At 47.6% G+C, this 21731-nt stretch overlaps 1 protein-coding gene across 2 annotated transcripts in view; it reads left to right on the forward strand.

The window, feature by feature from the left end:
• Positions 1-21731, forward strand: part of KCNIP1 (potassium voltage-gated channel interacting protein 1) — a 268622-nt gene that overhangs the window by 24204 nt on the left and 222687 nt on the right. The window lies entirely within an intron of this gene.

Below are 21731 nucleotides of genomic sequence, written 5' to 3' on the forward strand. Positions count from 1 at the left end.
CTGCATTTGGCACTTGCATGCTGTGTGACCCTGGGAAGGTCACAGCACCTCTCTGAGCTATTAGGATTTTTGTCATCTGTGCTATTAGGATTTTTAAACTTACTTTGTCCAGGGTAGTGATGAGGGTTGGCTCCATAGTGTTTTTAGCCAGCCAGACCCAGGGATAGCCTGCTCTGTCAGGTGGCCTCCCAGAGACTATCAAAGTATGGTTTGGGGTCTTTGCAGAGATCTATACTTATCGATAAGACAAGTATCAGCATTTGCAGGCCAAAACATGTTTCTAGATTGCTTCCTGTTTCCTCATCTGTAAAACAGTTGTTGTAAGGATTAAAATCAGACCTAATTAAAAACAAACCCAATATTTGGGCCTCTCCTCGGTATCAGACATGACGCCTCTACCCCACACTTCACCCAGGGCAGAGATGAAGAAGGGACGTGAGCCTTGGATGCATTGAATAACTAACTGGTCCATGGTTACCCTGCTCTGAGAGCGGCAGCCAGATTACATGCTTTGATTGCAAAGCTCAGGCTGTCTCTACTGAGCCTGGTCCTACTCTGAGATATAAGAAGTCATCTCTGTTACATAGTCATCTGCCACCTGAGGTCCGAGGGATCACCCCGGCCAGGCCTGCTGAATGAATTCCGCCACCTCCTGCACTCCTGCCTCAGCCACCCTGAGGCAGACAGCCCAGCAGGCCGTGAAATGAGCAGCTTTCAGGCACCCTTAACACACCCTACAACAGTAAGTCCCCTTCCCCCACCCCTTTGCTCATTTAATCATATCAACAGGAGAGTCTATTGTCTGTTTAATGGACACCATGGCTAAGGGGGAGGGGGTCGGTCTTTTAAGGCCTTAGTCCTCGCAAGTTGGTTGACATCCAGGGACAGGGCCTGGAATGAATCCCCAGGAGAGTGGTTTTCCAAGGATGGACCTTGGTCTGTTCAGGAACCAGAAGAGTCCTCCTGGGGTCCATGAGCAAATGCGGAAATGCCAGGCCTTCCTCCTGCTCCCTAGGGGACAGATGCACAGAGTGACAGGCCATTTTTAAGTAGGACCAAAGGACTACTTGCCCATAATCAACTACATGAGTTAAGTTTACACATTTGAAATTTATAAACAAACATTAGCATTCTTGCCAAGGTACTTTCCTCTTGGATGATGGGAACAGACGAGGAAGGGGGGTGGTGAGCTCCTGTACGGCACTGATGTGAGCCCCAGCTAAACCCTTTGACAAGCCGTGCTTTGGAGGGTGTGTGGATGGACGTCCAGGTTCTGGCTGGCTGTGGGGTTGTGTGTGACTGGTAGTTGGAGGTGGAGGGCAAGGAAATAATGATGTTACCACCATAGAGAGCAGTGCTTCCATTAGCACAGGGGTGAGAGTTCATAACATCTTCCCCAACTGCCGTCTTCCCACAGCCCCATAAAGTGATAAGCGTTACAGTCTCATAGTAACCCATTCAGGTAGAGATTTTTCTACCCATTTTATAAAGGGGGTAACTGAGCTTAGAGAAGTTAAATAAATCGCTCAAGGCAACTTACTTTGCCTCTCTGAGACTTGGTTTATCCATCTCTAGAAAGGAGATAATTATACCTAGACCCTCAGCGTTTTTCAAGAAATAAGGAGAGATCATAAGCTGCCTGACACATCGTGTGGTAGATTGTATTTTCCAAAGATGGCCACACCAACATGCACACCATCCCACATGCTTTTCATTCAGTGTGACAGCAGCTCTCCCCCCTCGAGAGTGGGCATCTGTGGCCTCTCCGCTTCGGCCTGGGCAGGGCTTTGTGACTGCCTTGCTGACAAAATGCAGTGGAAGTGACATGTGATTTCTAAGGCTAAGTCAAAAAGAGCGATACGGCTTTCACTGAGCATTCTCTCCCTGGACACTTCCCACGGAGCCAAGAGGACACGTGTAGTGCTCCAGCTGATGGCCCCAGCTCAGGGATCAGCCCGCAGCCAGCACCTCCCACCAGACACGTGAGTGAAAGAGCAGAAAGATGAGCCAGCCCCCAGGCTTCAAGCCCCCAACTGCGGCCTCAGACCTCATGGAGCAGAGACCAGCGACCCGCTGCGCTCTCTCTGAATATACACACACGCACGTACATTCCTCGCGGCAGTCCTCACAAGAGGTCTTCTTGCCTCTGTGATTTGCCCCAGGCAGCTCCCCTGGCGTGTGATGTGATGGAGCCTGGGTATGAACCTCGCTTGCCAACTCCACAGCCGGTCCTGCCCCGCCATGGCTCCGCCAGACCCAGTTTTGAACGTTCCATTATAACATCTGCTTCAGCTGCTTGACAAACACCCTCTCCTCATTCTACTGCCTTTTCTGGATTGTGTAGCCACTTATTTATTTAAACCCTTTTGAGTCAATATCTATGCCACTTGGGATAATAAGTTCCATAAATCAAACTGGCAACCGTATCCTGAGCCCTGCTGAGGGTGTCACGGGCTGAGTGCCACTGGCAATGGGTGTGAGCGACCCTCAGTCACTCACAGACATTTGAGGACCTACTGTGTGGAGGCTGTGACTACGTCAGTGTGCTGAGGTGGACCAAGCGTGGCCCGTTCCCTGTGGGAAGGGAGGATGGAGTTTTACAACTGCAAAGAGGCACAACGGAAAAAATAAAAAGATATATGTACGGGAGAGAGCGTAATAAAGGGCAGAAGAAATCACAATGAAAGGTGTTTCAAGAGTTGAAAAGACAAAGTATAAAAACAGGACAATTAAATGTCAGTGTTCAGATTAAATGGCAGACAGGGCTTGGAGGGGAACATGACCCGGCAGCTCCCTGTGAATCAAGGGATACCTTGCTCCTTTCCCTGCCACTCTTTTAGCCACCTCTTCCCTCACTTTTCTTACTTAGTGACAAGGTATTTCAGCCTGCTGTATCGCTAACATAATTGTAAGCAGTTTGAGACCAGGAGGAACATAAATAAATAAAGAGCACTGCTGTCTGTCTGCGTGGTGAGGTCTTTTTTTGATGCCTTTTCCTTACTACAAAACCAGCCAAGCTCCCCCTGGAAAAGGCACAGTGACAACCCCACCACTCAGAGGAAATTACTGGTAAGGGGAGGGGCGTGTGTCCTTCCAGACACTCATAAAAGGATGCACACTTCTCCTCCTCCATAAGGAGGCAAACCCCCTCTGTCCCCCCCTGCTCGGGAGCTCTCCCCTTCCGAGGGACTCAGTGCTGGGGTCCTCGCCTCACCGCCTGTCCCCTCAGCCACTCTCCTCGCCTCCTTGGCCAGGTCACGTTCAGAGCACGGTGTGCAGCGCCTTACAGCACTTCTTCTCTCTGCAGTTTTATCTTTGTTCATGTGCTTTCTCCATTAACGGGTTTCCTCACAGATGAGAAGCTCCCTGAGATCTGGGGCAAGAAGTATTCCTATTTTCTGTCACATTTCTAGTGCCTGAAGGAATAAACAGAGAATCTTGGGTTTTATTGTTTGTTGTTTGGTTTGAAAAAATAATCTCCTGTTTTTAAAAAAAAAAAAAAAATGTTTACCACCTTAATCATTTTTAAGTATACGTTTCGGTAATGTGAGCTATATTCACATTGTTGTGCTAAGGACCGCCAGAACTTTTTCGTATTGCAAAACTAAAACGCTGTAGCCATTAAACAACTCATTTCCCTTCCTCTCAGCCCCTGGCAACCACCATTCTACTTTCTGTTTCTATGAGTCTGACTACTTTGGATACCTCATATAAATGGCATCAGACAGTATTTGTCCTTTTGTGTCTGGCTTATTTCATTTGGCATCATGTCCTCAAGGGACCAGAAAGAAATCTCTTGCTCTTTATTGTGACAGAATATTATTGTGTTCATTTTCCCATACCATAAAACATTTTTAAAAGTTTGTACCGTATTCTATTATATGACTAAACCATAATATGTTTAATTGAAGCTGTGTTGTTGGCTATTTGGCAATGGCGCTTGTTTGCTTGTGTAGAGGAACTCAGAGTCACCCTCTGCTGGTCAGCAGGTCTGTCCCACGTCCACCCTCACCCTCACCTGCACCCAAAATCATTTTTTCATGAATAGACAGGTACGGGGGAGATTGGATCTATAAAGATGCAATCTGGGGACCACATCCTGTAGACTGAGATGAGAGACTTAGACGTGTTAAATGGCAGAAGGTTTCAATTTTTTAGCCCTACCCAGGCCTGATTTGAGCCTTGGAAAGAGACAGACACACAGAGAGAGGTAGATGGAGGCTGAGGGAACTGCTTTTACAGGCTAGATAGCTTGTAGGACTCAGAACGTAAGCAGTGCCACTTTGGGGCCCAGATGACAGAGTGCTTCTCTCCACTTCTGCTTAACCTGCTCTGGAGTGATGAGAACTGTGTGGCCCTGGGCAGTGGGACCCTAGGAAGGGAGTCTGCACCATCACGTTAGGCAGCTGCAGCAGAGGCTGCGGCCGACACTCCTGCACCAGTCGAGTCCCGCAGGAAAAGGCAGGGCTGGGGTGTGCTGGAGCTGGTTCACAGCAGCTGCGTGAGAGCCCTTGCCAGCCAGTTGTTAAGCCACCGGGAGCTGGAAATCGGCCACGATGGGAGTATTTGTACCATGGAAATTGAACAAACACTGCAAATCAGGGCTTTTGCATTTTGGGGAGCCGGTTTTCCAGCATTCCCCTTCAGAGGACACATTCAAATTAGGAGATTCCAGGAGGTTTTACCCTTGACAAAGGTGTGGCTGGGGAAGCACAGGGAACAGTGTACCCTGGGGGCTGGCAACATGGGGCTGAGGGGTGAGGGAAGGAAGCTTGTCCAGTTCCACAAATCAAGCCATCCAATACGGTAGCCACTTGCAGCATATGGCCACTGAGCCCTGGAAAAGTGGCCAGGGTGAGTGGATAACTAAAGTTTTAGTTTTATGTCATTGTGATTCATTTCAAGTAAGTAGCCATGTGTGGCTAGTAGCTACCTGATTGGTCAGATAGCACCAGAGCCATAGCTGCTGACCACTCCACTGCCCGGCGGTGCCTTACCATTTGCTATATCATTGCTTCTCTCAAACAGGTCCTGGGAGGCTCTGCCAACACCCTCTGCACCTCAGCCTAGGGAGGGACTCAGAAGGGCCTCAGCCAGTGACTTGGGGCCAGGACCCCAGAGGGAAGCCACCCATTGCACCTAAGGCTGTTACTTGGGCTGTCCCAGGGCAGGCAGATGGTCCCAGCAGCTGCTTCCTGCAAACATTCAAAAAGAGGCGCTGCAGAGAAAGGCTTTTTCATACCTGTTGTTATACGTTAATGAAACTGTGGTCTGTCATCCACAAACAATAAGATTGTGCCTGCAAAGCTCAGTCTACTTTTACTCTCAGTGCAAATACTGTCATAAACTTCATGAGAACCTTCTCTGTGATTTAACAATATGGATTTGAACTGTGCCTGGTCTCGAAGGACCTATCTCCCCAAAGATCCTGTCTCTACGGGGGGAACTGGAGAGCCACTCAAGAGCTGATTTATTAAAGTCACTCTTCACTGAGCGTTTTCTTCCTGCCAGACACAGTGCCAGCCCCTGTACATACCTCACTGTATTCGTTTCTAGGGCCGCTGTAACAAATCACCCCAAACTGGGAGGCTTAAAGGAACAGAGATGTGTTCTTTCATAGATCTGGAGGCCAGGAATCCAAAATCAAGGGATGAGTAGGGCCATGTTCCCTACAAAGGCTCTGGGGGGCAGGGGGGGCAGTCATTCCTGCCTCTTCCAGCTTCTGGTGGCCCCAGGTGTTCCTTGACTTGTGGTTGCATCACTCCAGTCCCGGCCTCTGTTGCCACATGGCCTTCTCCTCTTCTGTCTTATAAAGACAGCTGTCATTGGACTTAGGATACACCCATGTCATCGAGGAGGGTCTCAAGAACCTTAACTTACTTACAACTGCAAAAACCCTTTATCCTCATAAGGCCACAATCACAGGTTCCGGGGATTTGGACATGGACATATATTTGGGGAGTGGGGGGCACCACTTAAACCACTACCCTCATTTAATCTATGTAACACCTGAGAGGGAGGTGATGGTTTAACTGCTGCAGCAAGCTCAAGAGTTTAATGGCTTTACCCAATAACAGTGCGTTTCTCACTGTTGGAAAGTCCAGTGTTCATGCTTGTGGATGGATGGCTCTCCTCAAAGTGGTCGCTATGGCAATCAGGCTCCTTCCATCTTGTGGTTCCACTGTCTTCTGGCCTTGAGGTCACCCCCAGAGTTATCCAGCTTGTAGATATGGAGGAAGTGAGTGCAAAGAATGTGGATGATCAGATGCCTGATACTTAATCTCCTTGGCCTGGAATGGATATTCAGGACAACCTCATGTTCCATTTGTGAGGACTAGTCACATGGTCCCACCCACCTGCAAGGGATTCTGGGAACTGTAGTCCTGGATGACAAGCTGCTTCTCAGCATGCACACCACACTATGCCATCAAACTTTGTTGGTCAGCTGGCCGTGACTGCCACAGTATCATTTATTAATTTATTCCTCATTCATATAATTCACTCTTTCATTTACTTATTTTTCAGAAGAGGAATTTGAAGCTCAGAAGAGCAAAGTGATTTGACTCAATTCACAGAGCATTTAAGTCATAATTCAATAAATATTTAGTAAGGATCAACTGGATTAGGTGTCCCTCCTTCGTGTGGGTGTGTTCCATCATAGAATTTAGCACATTAGGTGTTATTTATCTCTCTGTGTGTGTGTGTGTGTGTGTGTGTGTGTGAGGAATAAGATTGATAAGATTTAGCTACATGGACCTTCCTGTACTTTTCCCCACACTCCAAATATTCAGTCCTTTGTCTTAGATGCTCAGACTCTCCTCCTTCTTCCCTGCTGTCCCTCTGGAGATCTCATGATTCTGCTGGGTGCTTTTTCTGGTCTGGTCTGGGCTCAGCTAATCTTGGCTGGGCTCCCTCATGCACATGGACCCGGGTAGATGGCCTCACTCATGTCCAGCGGTTGGCTGGCCATCAGCAGGAGTGACAGAAGGTAACGTGTGTTCCTCAGTAAGCTGGCTGTGCCTGCTCTCATGGTTCCAAGAGCAGCAGGAGAAGCAGAAGCTGCTGATCCTCTCAAAGCCCAGACATGGCACTTGTACCATATCACTTCCACCATATTAGTCCAATCTGATCTCAAGGCCAGCCCCAATTCTTAATGGAGGACCTACAAAATATTGCGGCCAGTTTTGTCATCTACCATGATTGCATCAAGTTTTATGCACTTCTACTTTGTAACTTATTGTAAAATAATTATTTTCCCTTATTAATACAAAGTCTTCGTGACATTTCTACTGTCGGCATGGTGGTCAGAAGGTAGATAGAGTACAGTTTACTTAACTATCTCCAATGCTTGGACATAAAGATTACATACCTCCAGTTCTCCCAGTTATAAGTAAGGCTGCACAGAACATATTTATGCAGGGAATTTTGATTGTTTCCTTGGAATAGGCTCTCAGAAATGGAGCCAAAAAAGCATAAATGGTGTTTAACATCCTTGGTACATATTGTCAAACTGCACTGCAAAGAAGAGCTGCTTTGCCTCCGACTGCAGGGAGAAGAGAGATTTGCAGCCGCAGCCTGGAGGCAGGCCTTCCTGCAGGGCCTCCTGGCTTCCCGTGGGTCTTCTTGCTTTCTGATTGTGTCAGGCCAGGGAACTAGAATGAAGCACAGCATGGGTAGACCCCCTCCTTGGGCAACAGTATCTGTGGCCAGTGCCTGAGGGTCAACCTTGTGGTGGATAGTATTGGACTCAGGCCCCTGTGATCTCTTCTTGTCTGTCAGAGACTGGATGACGTGTCTCCTGGCCCAGTGACTCTAACCACCTTTGCCTAAACTGGGTGCACATGGGGCCACAGATGAGCTCCCATGCCAGGCTGGCTCTGGCAACCCCTCCCATTGCTGTGAGCAAAGCCCCTGCTCAATCATGATTGCCAGTGACCTGCATGGAAAGCCCACGTGATTGGGCCCATGAGGTTGGTGCCTCCAAGCTGTGGTCCCTGGACCTTCAGCCCAGAGAGCAGGGTGTATTAGGCCAGTTCCATGAAGGACACACATGTGCTGGCCATGGCTGTCTGGTGCTTAGAGCTAGATTATTTGATTGCGTTGCATACCCTCATTGCGCCTCAGTATCTTCACCTGAGAAGTGGGAAAAATAATGCATTTCTGAAATGTGTTGTTGTGAGGATTTGAGGGGTGAATATCCGGAAAGCACTTAGGACAGTAGCTAAGGCACAGTAAATGCTCAAAGGCATGGAGTATCCGGGAGGCTAGGTATAGTATCTGACCAGCATCGTTACAGGACAGTTATGCTGATGGCCAAATTTGAATCCACAGTATTATCCAGTTTTACTTTTTTGGGGGTCCAAGCTCTGGTGTAACTATCAGAAGCCTAGGAAAAGCTATCAGAGGATCCCTTAAACCACTTCGCCGCTTCTCCACCACCCCCAGCCACAGTCATTCTGCCACATCAGCCTGCCCCATGCAGGTCCCCTGATGGCTTTTTTCTTTTTTTTTTTTCTTGCAAAAGAAAAGCTAGCTCCTTTTTTTTTTTTTTTTTAGCTTTTCTTCTGTTTTGGACTAATTAAAAGAAAGGCATTTTAATAGGCCCTGTGGAAAGGGAAGTGAAGTTATTTCCCTAGACTGAGCACTGAGCACAGAGCACAGTGGTCAGGGCGGGGTTAGTAGGGACACTATAAATGCAAACAGGGGCCCGTATCTCTGTGGGCAAAGTGCTCTGGTTTGGGAGGGAGAGAATCAAATTATAGTGGGAGAATCTACAGTATTCGAATCAGGATAAAAAGGCAGAATTCAGGGGAGGCTGAATAAGTCAGAGTGAATCCGTCAGAATGACATTGAGTTTGGCTCAACACAACAGCACAACGACACCGGGGATGGTTGTGAATCAAGGCCCAAACAGAGGCATATTCACTCCTGAGTTAGACCTTGTTACTCTCAGCCATGGGGCTTTTTAGTGGTGTTTTCCTGGGATGACAGACAATTTTATTTATCAGACTTTCTCTCAAGGCAAATGTGCGTGGCCACCCACCGGATGTTAATTAAGCATCTACGATGTCCCAGATTTCGACAGGTATTGGCAATTCAAAGGGGAACAAAGCTGGCTCTGGGCTGCCCTCAGGAGCATGCACATATCACGTGGTCAGAGGGGGGATGATGCTACTTTACTGTGGCTTTCCGTAGGCCTGCACGGTGCTACAGTATTTTCTCACTGTCTCACACAGCATGGCCCTCTGGCCCTATAGGAGGCCAATGTGATTATGATACCTGTTTTGTTAGATGACAAAGCTGAGGATCAAAGAGGTGAAGGAACTGCCTGTGTACACAGTCAATATGTGGCAGAGCCAGGATCAAAGCCCAGGGGTCTGTGCCTTCAAAGACCAAGTTCTCATCCACCCTGCAAACAGCTGCTCTGACAGAAGACAGCAGAGGGGGGAGTGTGTGTGTGTGTGTGTGTGTGTGTGTGTGTGGTAATGGCTCTATGTCAACCTGAGGTAAGCATTCCTGGAAGACTTCCTGGATGAAATGATGTCTAGTAGAATCCTAAAGAAAGGTCTTGCGTGCCAGGCTAAGGAATTTAGAGTTTATCAAATGCTTTGTAAGCAGAGGTGAGGCATGATCCTATCCTCCACAAACCAATATTTATTAGCAAGTACTATGTGCAATATAATCTGTTAGGCACAGAGAAGGTTGCAAAGTTCTCAAATAAGATGTAGTCCCTGTCCTTTCCTAGCTTCGGTCTAGTTAGAGGGATGAAACACAGAACTATGAAAAAATAGTGACATGTCAATAGACTCATGCCACGTGCCAAATGGAAGGCAGAGATACATGTTGTAGGAGGTGAGAAGACGGAGTTGATGAGATGCTGGGGAAGTCAAGGACGGCTCCCAGGGTAGGTGGAATGTCAGTGGGGTTAGAGGAATTCGGAGGGAGAGATGGGAAATGCACCAGAACTGGGGCCCAGTCATTCCCATTTAGAGGTCCCAGTGCTTAGCAGAGAGCCTACCTACATGCGCGTGTTGAATTTCATGAATGTTGGGACCAGTGAAAATAAAGGACACATGGTTAAGTTGTGACCAAGGGATGGTGGGGTGTAGGGATAGCTGGCAACTGAGCCTCCACCCAGCCCACCAATTGTAGTTTAATTGACTGGGGACCCCACCAATCAGATTAACGTCCTTCATTTTTTTAGTTTTTTGGTTTTTCCAAGGCTGGGTACACACTGGGCCCACAGGCAATGTCCGTTGGAGAAGTGAGTAGACTGTGTGTAGGGGAGCTGCAGGAGAAAAGGTGGGAGAAGTCTCTGGGAGGCAGATGGAGGAAGCCTTGAATGTCAAGCCAAAACGCTGAGCCTTTTCCTGTGGGTAAGCGGTGGCCATTGAGGTCTCTAAACATTTAAGTAGCAGGAGGTACATAATGTGGAGTTTAATCTGGCTCTCAAGCAAAGTGCACTGACGGGGGAAAGAAAAGAGGAAAAATGATACAAGAGAGGGCTTCCGGAAGTGACCCGTACCATTTAAAAGATGTAGACCCTTTGATCCAGAAATCTGGTTTTTGGACATTTGCTCCAAGGACATCACTGAACAAGAGTGGGGGGAGGGACCCACTCCCAGAGATCCTTGCAGTGCTGTCTAGGATGGAGAACCCTGGAATGCAGCTCCCTGTAGGGGTGCAGTCTGGAATGAGGAAGCCTGCTCTGGTGCCTGGCTCTTTGCTTTGTCTCTTCTGGCTCTCCCCTCAGGGCCCAGGCACTGGCAGTTCCCTCTGCCTGGAATGCTTTCTCCTGGTCCAGTTATGTGACTCACTCCTTCTCATCTCTGCACAGCTCTTAAATCTGAACTCTTGAGGCTGAAGCAAGGGCTGATGTGGCCCCCAAGCCACATGTCAGAACGGAAGAGAATCCTTCCATCCAGTAGACAAAACTGCTTGGGCAGGTTCTCTCAACAAAACTGGCCACCCTTGCAACCAGCATGGGCCCGCTCTTAGTCAGCTACATAGGAAATCTCAAATCCGGGTGTCAGCAGGGAAGGCCTAGATTCTCTGCTCCAGCTCCTCATAAAAATCAGCTTGCAGAAGTGCTACGTGGGAAAGAGCACTGCACACTCATTATTCCCAGTAAAGCGTCCTGGATCTCCTGGGTCATATTAATTCCACCCTGTCCGACCTGCCTTCCCCGCTTCTGCTGTGGTGCTATGACTGGGCCGGCGATGAAGGTCTTTAAGGAAAAAAACACACGCATTTCTGCATGTAACATGAAGAACTTTAGGCCACTCAGTATCACCTGCATGAGAAGACTTTTGATAAAAATAACAGTTAACTTTGTCTGGAATACCTAGGCTCTCTTCTAAGTACATCATGCTCACTATCTCACTGAATCCTCACAGCAGCCCTGGGAGAAGTGTACTGTTATTATCACCCCATTCTACAGATGAGGAAACTGAGGCCCAGGGAGGTTCAGTCATTGGCCCAGATACACTAAGGATCCCAAAGCAGGTTTGGCCAGGAAGTCCACATGTTCACCCTTAAATTATATTCTCGCTCTCTTGTTTTTTTAAACTAATGCCAGAATGTGTCACAGTGTCTTTTTAAATGAATACACCTTTTGCCTCAGCAATTCCACTTCTAGGAACTGAGGCTAGGGAGATATAAACACTGAGCAACAGAGGTGCCGTCTCGTTTAGAATGTGGAACACAACTGCGTCTCCATTACGAGGAGTAATTAAATAACCTGTGGTGCCTCCATATAAATGGAGCCGTTCAAAATGACGGCTATTCCTCCATACCAACATAGAAAGATGTCTACACTGTTTGTATTAACAACAACAACAAAAAAATCCAGAAAATGCATTTTTGTAAACAGCACTTTTGTCTCAACGGTGGGATTCCTAATGACTTTTAATGTCTCCTTTTTGCTGGTCTGTAGTCTCTAATTTTTCTGCAATGAACATGTACTACATTTGTAATAAGAAAGAAACCCAATGAAAGTTATTGGATAAAGGAATAAACAGCTGTAAATCGTTCTCTCCTGAGGAATCAGTGAGCACCTCCTTCCCTGATGATAAGGGCTGTGGTTACTTTGCTGGAGCCTTAATTTGTGTTCCAGGATCCGCTCTCAGCCAATGGGGGAGACGACGCAGGTGCTCAGAGCAGGAGAGAGGGTGAGGTTAAGGAACCCATTCACCTGGTTCCCTCTCTGGGGTCGCCTGGACAGGAGGTCACTTTCAAGGTGCCTGTGTCTGCACACCTGCGCTGGGTTCTGGTGAGCGCCCCCTCGCGGCGGAGGGAGAGTAAAACTCCTCCTGCTCTCGCCCTAGTCCCAGACTCTGGCTAGTGTTTCTTCTACAACCCACTGACACCTTTGTCATGGGTCCTTCTGTGACTAAACCCTCCCCAAATTACCCAAATTGAGTGTGCCATGTGTTTCCAGTTGAGAATCTGACGGATAAACTTAGGCTACTTGCTTTTTCTTCCTTTCCTCAGTCCTAATTCCCTAAAATAAAATGACTCTAGAGTTGACCTATGCAACTTGACCTTGTCTCCTGATGCCTGGTCTTGCCCACTGGACATAATCATTTGACTACCAGACAATTCATAAAACTCATTATGCCCAAAACAGGGCTTTGACATTGATTCTCAAGCTAAACTCTCTTTCTTTTCCATGAGCACCACACTTTTACTCCCCACCCACTCCAAACCTCAAAATCATCTCTGTCAAACCCCTCCTTTAATTTGTCATATCCTATCAGTGTCCAAAGCCTATGGAATCAGCCCCAGCAATATCTTTTGCGAACAGCCCCTTCACACCATTTCTCCAATCCCCTCCCTCATCCAGGCCTCCTGACCAATCCCGTTGCCTCCTGTCTCCTCCCCATCATCCCTACCACGGTCTATGTTATGTGTGACTTCTAGCAAAGGGTCCTAGAAATACACTTCTGATCCTATCTACTCCCCTACCCAAAAACCAGTGCCAATGGGACCAAACCCAAACACCTCAACCTTCCATCCAGAGCCTTCAAAAATACTTGTCAGCCTAATTTTCCCCCTGCATCCCATTAACAACCTTCCCTCCAAACAAACTAAACCACTACATCCTTATACTAAAAGGCCATCCTGTCCTCAAGCCTGTGTTCATGCTGGGTCTTCTGCTGGATCACTGTCCTTCCACGTTTTCAGGTGTTCCTCAAAGACTGTTCAACATCAGCGTATCCACACATGGTCCCCGACCCTGGCTTTCATCCCATAAGGAACCAGTTCCTCCTCTCCCCTCCTGTAGCTCTCTGTCTGTGTGCCTTTCCTCAAAGTGATCATTTTCCCCTTGCGTGGGTGCGTTTCTGGGTGAAGACTGTGCTGTCCTTGAGTCCAGTGGCCTTTCTCGTTCATATCCAGAAGCTCAGCCAAAGGTCTGGGTCAGAGCAAGTCTGAAGTCCATGCAGCTAGTGAGTGAATGGATCTTCCCGCTCTTCAGTTTAAGGTCATTGTCTGGGCGAATGGAAGGAAGGAAGCTGATGCAGCAGGCATGACAGAGGCAGCCTCCAGGGCTGAGCTCTGCAAAGGCAAACCATAGCCAGTGCCCAGGAGGGTGTGGAAACAGAGACCCCAGAGAGCTTTGGGGGCTCCCCGGTGGATGAGGAGCTGTGGACCAGGGCACCATCAGCCATAGAGGCAGTGACCAGGGAGGTGGAGGAACAAGGTCGGGTGGAGAAAGGAAATAAATGGCCCATATCCCTCCCTGCCCAATGCTGTTCATCCGCATGACCTCCCCCAACTTAGCTGCTACCCTTGGAAGAAGGAAGAAGACAGATAGAGCTCTGGATTTGCATATAATTCTGAAATAACAGAATTTACCTGGAAATGACTAGGCTGTTTTCTGCTTCAAGCAGAAGTGGAGCTTGGAGCGAGAAATTACATGGAGTTGTAGAAAAGAAAGTCACCATCTTGCATATCTGAGTTGCGTGATCTTTTTATATATAAAACATACAATGCGCCAGGTGCTCAAAATGCGTGAACCCATTTAACTAGGGAGACCATCTCATTTATTGCTTTAAGCCGGACAGTTCTGAGACTGAAGAGGTGCTGTGAATAATTGCGTCGGGTTGCAGACCGAAGAGAACCACAACTTACGGCTCTCCCGTAGCTGCCCTCTCCATGTCCACATGAAAAGGTGACACTTGCATGAAACCAGTGCTCAAAATGGTTAAGTCACGAGTCCATGATAAACGAGGGCGCCACAGTTCAAGCCCAGGTAGTCATTGCCGAAGCTCACGTGCTTTGCACTCTGCAAAGGACCTTCTGCTGGATCTGTCCCTCACCACCATCCCCACCCGCTTTGTTCTCTCTTCTCTGGCCAACAGAAATATGATGCCAGGTATATAATTTAAAATGTTTTAGTAACCACATTACAAAGGAAATGGGAATGGGTGAGATCAGTTTAAATATTATATTTAAGCTAATATATCCAAAATGGTATCATTCAACATGTAAATAGAAAACAATTCTTCATGGGATATTGTACATTCTTTTTTCCCCCCTCTATTAAGTCTTTGAATTTGGTGTCATTTTACTCCTGCAGCGTATCTCAATTCAGACTAGCCACCCTCCAAAAGCTCGATTAACCACATGTGGCTGGTGACTGTCACCTTTTGGACAGTGCAGCCTGGTCTGAGGGGCAGGTCCTGTGAATCAGGTCGCAGGCACACTGCCATCTAGTGGACAGATGCTTCTTGCCTGGAAAATCATCAACAGAACTATTTGCATCCAGGGTAATAGTACAATCAGCCTCAGGCTTAGCTCCCCAAAAGGGAACGCTTGTGGAGAGGGCAGTGTTGTTTCTGAGCTGATCCCCCCAGAGCAAACTCAAGTCGCGCTATCAGAGAGCCTCAGCCATCGTTCATTCTTGTTTCCTAATCACATAAGGACTTAGCAGAAAATGATACTGTTTTTCAAAATGCATGTTTCAAAGTCTTTCAAAAAGGCAGAGTTCCTCTCTTTCATACCCAATTTCATGATATGTATAGGTCTTCACATGTATAGGGCTTCTCCCTAGGAATTATATAGCTTCTGTTTTAATCCTGGGTAAAAACTTGGTTTCTTCCAAATTGTACCATTCTCACTCAGATTGGGTGTGGTTATTTGAGGATTCCAGTTAACCAAGGATTTTTCCAGTGTGAATAATTGATTGAGAATCTGTGATGAGGACTGATATGATTCTAGACTTCTGAATTACTCCACGGTTGAGGAGGAGCTTTAAACACAGCTTTGGATGAATAAAGTGATGTAACTACATCACTCAAAAGAGGAGCTGAGATGGCTTGGCAGGTGGGGTGTTTGCTGACCTGGCATTGAGAGTGTTTTCAACACCAGGCTGTCCTCAGAATAGTGTTGGGGTTTGTGCAGACAGAGATGTGGCTTCTGGCTTTAAGGAGATATAGTCTTCCCAGGGGAGACATGCAAGACCATCCTAGATAAATGATAGTAACAAAAGCAAACAGCATCATAAGAGTATGCAAGGACACGTGTACTTAAATTGCAGCATGGGACAGAATGTAAATTGGATGGAAAGCAAAGGAAACAGAGAGTGAAAAGGGAACTTGGTTCCAGTCTCAGGCCGGCCACGCTCCTGGCTGTGTGACCATGTCTCAGTCACACAACCTCTCTGGTCCTCAGCTTTATCATCTCATACCAAGCAATGGACAGTCTGGACAATTTATACCGCTAGGGTGGGGAGCCAAGGAGAAAGAAAAGATAGACATCCAGGAATCCAGTGATTGGCTCAGGAAGAGTTTCCCAGCTGCGGGAGGGCATGAGCCTTAGGAGCAGGAAGATGGGGACTTGGAACAGGGAGAAAGGGTACTCAGCTGGCTCACCTGAGGAAAGTGATGGGCTGGGATGTCTGCTTTTTCTGTTCCAGGGATGGTTAGAGGTTGTCTTGCTCAGAGCCAGGAAGCTGGCTCTGTTGAATTAAAGACTCTAGAATTGAAAGGGTTCTTTGATATAATCCAGAATAACAGTTCTCAAAGACGATTTTACAGAATGCTGGTACCTCCTGATGTTAATAGGTCATTAACAAAACAGACTTCTTTGCCATAGAACTTTTCAGAACTTTTTCTGTGATTTTCCCGGAGGGCAGAGAGTACACAGAATTTCCCAGATTTATTTAATTAGGGAACCCTTTATTTTAAAGGGGCATCACTTGGGACGTGTTCCAGGCAACATACTTTGAAAAACACTGCTCTCGTCCAACATTCTTTTTTCATAGGTAGGGAAACTGAGGCCCAGAAAAGGCAGGAGGCAAATCCAAATTTCGCAGAGACAGTGGCAGAGCCAAGACTGGAATTTATTTTTTGACTCCAGTACCCAACAAACTTCTTTTTCTCCCCACCCCCACACACATTATACACTATTTAAGACATACAAAACGATCTACAGAATTATACAAGATATCCATGTGCTACCACTTGGCTTAAGAAATAAAGCATTGCCAAGGCAGTAAAAACCCCTTGTGTATTCCCCATTGCCTCCCCAAGGGAACCCCTGTTGAATTTGGTGACATAATTCACGGAAATCCTGGTGGAATTTCAAATAAACCCCATCATCTTCAGAGGATCCTCTTAGCATCTTCCATGGTTTGTAAGTCGTGATGGTCTTAGAATTAGAAACAAAACCAAAATATCTACTCATCCCAGAAGAGCAAATATTAAAAGATCACCTCGGGGGTCTTCTCCAGCATCCAGTGCCTCAGAGAAATGTTAGGAATTGGTGGACTTTTTCATTCTCAAGTGGGCTCTTCGTATGGTTTATTAATCCTGTTAAATGCGGGGGTGTTTCTTGCTTCATTCCATGCGAGACTTTTGTGGCATAAATTTATTGCACCTCCCCTCCCATCTGCAGGCCAGATGGGGAGCTGGGTGTGTATAAATGTTTAATTGTGGCACAGTAAAAATATTTGCTTTCAGTAGCTGGAAGCTACCAAATGGAGGTAAGGCTGTCTACTAGAGTTGCCAGACTTCATTCTAATGAGAACGGAAATAAAGGCTGATTAAATCAAATTCCCCATAGTGTAGAACCACTTAAATAAATGTTTCATATTGTTTGCATGATGCTTTTCTAATGTAACAGCTGCTTATGTAACCATTATGCTGGACATAAATCATTCATTGCTATCCCAGCCGTCACAGCAACCCTGGGCTCCTTTCCTTCTGCTGCTGACATTTTCATTGCAAGGGGACTTTTCAGACAGGCATTTGGGTTCCCCCTCCTTACCCGCATGCTGGGCAGCGGAGCAAGTGTGATGTGGAATGAAAGGCCGCATGAAGCCGACATTTATCAAGGGCCTGCATTGCGTGTGTACCATTAGGCTATCATTTTCATATTTCTTTCTCACCAAAAGGTCACGATACTGTTCCCATTTTATAGATGGGGACACTGAGGCCCATGGACATAAAGTAACCTCCCTAAGGTCCCATAGTAAGTAATAGGGTCTGTATTTGAACTTTGGCACATCACACAAGGCTGTCTGAGACAAAGGGCCATCACCCCCACAAACTCCACACACCTCATGCCTTTTGGCAATGATGAGACTGATGAAGGCCAGAGCAGGACTCAGAGAACTAGAGAATCCTGTAGGTTGGGGCAGGGATTTGTTTTGTGGGGGGTGCGGCATCAGGAGAGACCCTGACCTGAACCCCATGTCTGGGACCAGCAGCTTAGTCCAGGTCCTCATGGTCCCTCACTTGTTCCCTGTGACAGCCTCCCTGTGGCCTCCCTGCCTCCATTCTTGTCCCCCTCGGTCCATCATTCACCTGGTAGCCTGAGTCATCTCTTAAAAGTGTCAATCAGATCATGCCATTCTCCTGTTTAAAAGCCTTCAACGGCTTCCCAGCCATCTTAGAATGAAGCCCAACCTCCTTCCATGGCCCTCAAGACCCTGTGTGATAACCTCTGCTGACATTGCTTGTTCTTCCCTACCACTCTCCTTTGCTGGGGCACCCTGGCGTCTTTCTGGTCCTAAGACATGCCTACCTCAGGACCTTTGCACGTGCTGGCACTTTCCTCCCCCAGATCTTCCCATGGCTGACTCCAACCTATGATTCAGACCTCAGCTCAAAGTCAGCTCCTCAGAAAGGTCCTCACTGTACCCTCCACTGACAGCTGCCCTCCCCTAAACACCCTTCATTACGTCGCTCTGTTTCGTTTACTTTGCAGTACTTACCGCCATCTCAGTTTCTAGACTTGCTGATTATTTTCTGCTTCACTAGAATGTAAGCTCCATGGGACATGTCTGGGCTACTCACTGTTCCCCAGCCCTAGAATGGTATCTGGCACATAGCAGGTGCCTGGTAAATATTAATCAAATAAATAAATTAACTCACTGCATCCATTTCCCCTGCATCCAGGCTGGACTAACCCTAACCCTGCTTCTAGAAAGTGAGAATTTGATTCTGAAAACCAATTGCTAGCTGTTTTCCTTAGTGAAGAAGTTGAGAGGATCTAAATTGTTCCACATAAGAAAAAAGAATAATAAGTAAATCTAGAAATGGGAAAAGGCTGGGGAGATAACGTGGCAACACCTCAACTTGAGAGAAAGGGCTTTCCTGAAATGCAAAAAGTAATGCCCTCTCTAGTTTCTCTGTGACAACTTAAGTCAGTCTGCATTACTCAGAGCTGGACTTATGTTCAATTTTGTCTTGTGTTTTTTATAAAAATAATATTCCTGATGGACTGAATTTAGCAGCAAGGAGCATAATATCTGACTTAAAATTGGTATAAGCCCTGATATTTATTGTCTTATGAAGCAAGAGGTCTGGGTGCAGACAATTCTAGGGCCATTAATCAGCAGCTCCACCGTGTCAAGTCTCTGCAGTGGCTTCTGTGACCCTCTGCTGTCCCAATAGTCACAGGATGGCTTTTTCTGCTGCAGACATCACAGCCTCACAGGACCAGCTCCATCCAAAGTCAGACAGGAGGAAAGGTGTGTGTGTCTCTTTCACCTCCCACCTTCAAATGGGGAGGAAAAGATTTCCCCTTCTGAACGGCCCCTCGGTCAGACTTTGATTCCATGTCCCTGCCCAGCTTCCAGGAAGTACGTATCTGGGGTTGGTGGCTCTGTCATGAGAGCTGAACTCTGCCATCACGGGAGCAGGGATGGCTGTTGAAGGAGGAACCTGCACAGGGTAGCACAAGTGGGTCAGCCATCCCCTGGTGACAAGGCAGGGCTGGGGCAGTGAGCATGGAGGGGCCTCCTGTACTGCATCCCAGCCACAGGCACCACCACGGCCCCTCTCACGTCCATTTAGTTATGGCGTCTCAGGAGGAGAAGGAAGTGAAGGAGGCCTGCCCTGGTCTTGGCTCCCTCCACGGCTGGGGATCTTAGTACTTCTGGGCACCACCCTTTCCCATCCTGTGATGGCTTGAAGTGGTAGGAAGCTCCTTCCGTTGAGCCCAAGGCGATGCCCTGGTAACGTCTCCTCATTGCTCCAGTCCTGCTCATGCATCTTGCGTCAGCACGTTATTCTCCACGTCAGCTACCTGAGGGAACGTTTTAAAACATAGGGCTGGACTGGAGATGTCGCTGTCCTTGATAAAACCCTCCAGTGAGTCCTGAGTGTCTATAGGATAAAATCCTACTTCAGGGCCTGGCATCGGCTCATCACAGTCCAACTCCAGCCTCATCTGTCTTCATTATTCTTCCCTTTTCAACACGTATATTCTTACACCTCCGGTAATAGCACATTGCAGTGCTTGTTATTCCTCCCCTTCCCACCACCAAACTCTATGCTTTTGTTCAAGTTGTTCTATTCACCCAACATTCTCTTCCACCGTCTCCTGTTGGCAAACTCCTACACACCCTGCAAAGCCCAGTTCATTTGTCCTCTCCCTGGCAATATTCTACCTGAAGGAGATTACATTGTTACTTCCTTGGCTCCTATCATACCCTATATGGACAAAGCAACACTTATTATTACTTGCTGTTTGGTGATTTTCCAAAAACCTCATCTCCATCAGAGGGCTGGAAAGTCCTATAAGGCAGGTACCTTTGTAGCCCTGTGCCTAAAGCAAGCACTCAGTAAATGCTTGCATAAACCAAAGGCTCACCTTGAGAGGCATGACTCCCTGTCAGGAACCAGAGAAGCATGGCAGAGCTGGAAAAGAGTTGTCATGGGGATTATGTGAGATGATGTTGTGCAGTTTCTGGTTTACAAGAAGTGACCCAGAAATGGTCGCTGCAGCCGTTATCATTACCACTGCTGTCATGTTATTATTGGATCTCGGCCTTTCCTTTAACTGACGTCTTCACTAGTCCCAAAGGGAAGGGGCCAGCTCGCCTCCTGGGTCTCAAAATGTTTTCAGTGTCTGTCTTCCTCAGCTGTGACCACACAGCTGAGATCATTCAGGCAGGACCCTGTCCCATTTGTGGGAGGAGAGGAAAAGGGCCCTGTGCCTCCAGTTCCCTCCCCTCCTGCAGGGAAGGCTCTCCCGTCTCACTCCCACTCTGTCAATAGATGCTGGCAAAGCAGGTTCAGCCTCTGGTCTCTGGGGTAGAGAAACCAATTCCAACTAAGGGACCTGCCAAAAGTGGCCTCGTTTTACAGGCAATTGGGTTGTGAATTGAAGAGGGCATTGACATTTACAAGCTCGACGGAAACCAGCTGACCTTGCTGCTCTTCTTCCCAGGCCAAGCCACTCCCTATCGCTGTGTGGGCTTCTGCATTTACTCGACAGCTGTTTGTGCAGGACCTGTACCCACCACATTCACCGGTGGAAGAAATGTCCACCTCCATGTGTGTGTTTTCCTTCCACTCGTTTGTTTGTTGGTTTGTTCTTGAAACCAAGTACCAGACCCTGGGTGGGCACAAAATCTCCTTCCTGATTGTGTACTTTCCCCTTTCTCCAGCTGAGACAACAGGAAGGGGCTCCAGTACAGCTTCTGCTCACAGCTGAGACCCACGGTCCAAGCCCCTAGGGCCCTGGAGGTCCGAGGCTCTGGTATTTGGGGTCCACAGGGCACCAAATCTCTACTGAAGCTGAGCTCCCAGGACCTGATGCTCAAGAAGCCAGGCATTGCCACTGTTCCTAGATATTAGTCAGGGTTCTCCAGAGAAAAAGAACCAATAGGATAGATGGAAGACAGACAGACAGGCAGACAGTCAGGTAGATAGACAGATGATAGATGGATGGATGGATAGATAGATAGATAGATAGATAGATAGATAGATGAGGAGATTTATTATAGGAATTGGATCACGTGATTATGGAAGCCCAGAAGTCCCACCATCTGCCATCTCTGGCTGGAGAACCATGAAAGCCAGGGGTGTAATTCAGTTTGAGTCCAAAGGCCCAAGAATTGGGTACCAATGGCATTAGTCCCAGTTAGAGACTGAAAACCCAAGAACCAGGAATGCCAGTGTCCCAGGGCGGGAGACGTGGCTTTCAGAGCTCACGCAAAGACAGAACACTTGCCCTCCCTCTGCCTTTCTGTTGTATTCGTGCCCTCAGCAGATTGGACAGTGCCCAGTCCTTACTCAGCCCACCACTACAAATGCTAATCCCTTCTAGAAACACCCCCACAGACACACCAGGAAATGATGTTTTCCCAGTGATCTAGGCATCCCTTGGCCAGTCAAGTTGGCACATGAAATTAACCAGCACACCCACCGAGGCTTTGCCACCCACCCTGCAGCAGCCATGTGCTCAGCAGATTTCTGGAGTTAAGGAGATCAGTC

This window comes from Rhinolophus sinicus, chromosome 5 (assembly GCF_057876585.1).
Source record: "Rhinolophus sinicus isolate RSI-liver-muscle chromosome 5, RSI-T2T, whole genome shotgun sequence".
Lineage (NCBI taxonomy): Eukaryota > Metazoa > Chordata > Mammalia > Chiroptera > Rhinolophidae > Rhinolophus > Rhinolophus sinicus.